At 33.6% G+C, this 2,500-nt stretch overlaps 1 protein-coding gene across 3 annotated transcripts in view; it reads right to left on the bottom strand.

Annotated features, from left to right (window-relative positions):
• The window catches only part of LOC125025646 (RNA polymerase II degradation factor 1-like), a 25,524-nt gene that overhangs the window by 19,991 nt on the left and 3,033 nt on the right, over nt 1–2,500 (bottom strand). Inside the window, exon 1 of one of the 3 annotated variants that reach the window (XM_047613749.1) lies at nt 1,564–1,695. The exons of 1 other annotated variant lie outside the window; for it this stretch is intronic. The gene's annotated coding sequence lies outside the window, so the exon portion shown is untranslated. Of the gene's footprint in view, nt 1–1,563; nt 1,696–2,500 lie in introns of those variants that run through there. One more of the 3 variants, XM_047613750.1, reaches the window with a different exon arrangement.

The raw sequence follows: 2,500 nt of genomic DNA, 5'->3' as shown, positions 1-2,500 counted from the left end.
GACACACACCCACACCCACACACAATCTGCAGAATTTAATTGGCAACTCTGGCTTTGCTCAATATGAATAAATAGTACCCAAATTAATAAAAGAAAAATAATATAACTAATAATAACAATATCAACAACCATAATAATGATTATGATGATGATAACATTTATATAATAATAATAATAATAATAATAATAATAATAATAATGATAATAATAATAATAATAACAATAACAATAATAACAATAACAGCAATAATAATAATAATAATAATAATAATAATAAAATTATAATAATAATAAAATTATAATAATAATAAAATTATAATAATAATAATAATAACAACAACAGCAACAATAATAATTATAATAATAATAACATCATCAATTATTAAGCTGATGCCACCAGGGCTCAAATGTACATACAAACCATGCAAGAGAACTTCCCAAAATAGTCTCAGTAAGAAAAGGAAAATAAAAAAAAATCCATCACGCCTATGCAGCAAGATAGAGCCGAAACTGATTCATTATTTGACAATATATTGCGAGGGGGGTCTGCAAGTTTGACCTTGTAAGAATATATACGGTAGAGGTTTTGTTTGCCTTCGCCAGACTTTGCCACACGAGCATACGTCTGCAAACTTTTAATAAATATTTGTGGCCTTTTACTAGGCAGACTTTATTTTATACCTGTATTCTTTAATTTGTTTCCTATAGCCATGAACTTTGTTTTTGTTTTTTTCTGTTTACATGGTCCTATTCTGAACTACTGCTCTAAAATCAAGTGACGAGATGATGCCTTCCCTGTATATTTTAAAGGCTATAATAAAGTAAGAAAATAAAACAAAACGAAAGAAATACAAGCATCTCCCTATAGACTACACCCCACATAACCAGAAATGTAAAATATCAAACAAGATGAGAGAATCAATATGCATTATAATTACTGAAATACACACAGAAAAAACTAAATACACAAAAACACAGAATTATAATAATTTATCACACAACTAATAAACTACTTAATTAATAATGAATTACTCAAATACACAGAAAATCGGCTCCAATCCCCGCCACCCCTTGTGATGGCCCAGTTGACCCGAGCTCAATCTGACCCAGTTTCAACTCTGTGACCTTGACTCAGCTTCTCCCAAGACAAAGAGATGCACCAAATTCAACAGAAAATACAACCTGCTACAACAAATCTTAAATAATGACTGCCAAAGCGCTACTGGCAAATACGGAAGGATTATACACAGAACGGAAACTAACAAATACCTCATATACGTATTACTTCTTCACATTAACATTTAGAAATAATTTTACAGGATTTAGGATCTAAAATCAAGACTGAATGAGCAATGGTGTAAATTGAGAGGTGACTCTCAACCCCTAGAGAGGTTGAACTGACGATAAAATACCCTTCATGGAATCAGCTGAGAAGAACAACAATGAACAATCACAGAACAATCACCCACTTTCTGTAACTACTTCGTTTTTCCTTCTGACAATCCCAACAGAATTGAGTAAATTAGCCTTGAACCTCCATCGAGATGAATGCGTGTTCCTTACCTTGTGTAAAACTATTCTAAGTAACACTAAAAGTCAGTTATGTACAAATTAAAGTGACGATCCTCTTTCACATCTTTTGACAATCAGCCATGTTTTGCTTGGGAACTCCAGGGTCAAATCAGCGTCGTTTAACATTGCGATGTGGTAGGAATGATTATAAATGCATTGGTTTTGAAACATTAAGGTCGTGATGTGTATACGAAATACCCATAAAAAAGCTACTTATATAAGCTCTCTAATAAGAACTAATGATATCTACATTTGATTGACATCTTCATGGCGGGTCATTCAAAAGTAGATTATGACAAGGCCAGTCTGCTGTAGATGGCTGGGACACGATAGATCAAAAGGGACAGGGAAAAAAAACTAAATTTTAATCAAAAGATGTTTCGCCTTCCGTTCTTGTGCATATATCCCGCCAAGATGCCCTTTGTGTTGCGTAGTATACAACTGCGCGCGCACACCACGCACTCGCACGCGCGTACTGGCAGTCATAGTCATACCAAGGTCTATAGGAGTCTAATATATGTATAGCCTTGAGTCATACACTCATATATCTTCACGTATCACATAAACTCATGCCCACACACGTGATTTTACATTCGTACACATACATGCTGGAAGTATTAGAAATGTACACACAGCTATGAATCCTGAAAAGAGGGTTTGGTAGAAAATATGATTTGGGGATTTTTGATTACAGAAAGAACTTCGCGTTTTTCTTACAGCCTTATTGTACAGAAACAGAATAACACTATTTCTCTCGTTGAAGACATCAGTACTGTATAAGCTGATGATAAATTCTTGATTTCAGACGTAGGTTAAATCACCATGGGCTGTGCATTTCACATTCTCCTGCCTATCATTACTATAACCATGAAAAGAACACATCAATAATGATAAAATGCTTAAATCTTGAATTAAGTGTTGCAATATG

The sequence above is a fragment of the Penaeus chinensis genome, chromosome 5 (assembly GCF_019202785.1).
Source record: "Penaeus chinensis breed Huanghai No. 1 chromosome 5, ASM1920278v2, whole genome shotgun sequence".
NCBI lineage: Eukaryota > Metazoa > Arthropoda > Malacostraca > Decapoda > Penaeidae > Penaeus > Penaeus chinensis.
The sequence above is the reverse complement of the archived record's forward strand: the minus strand, read 5'-3'. Positions and strand labels throughout refer to the sequence as shown.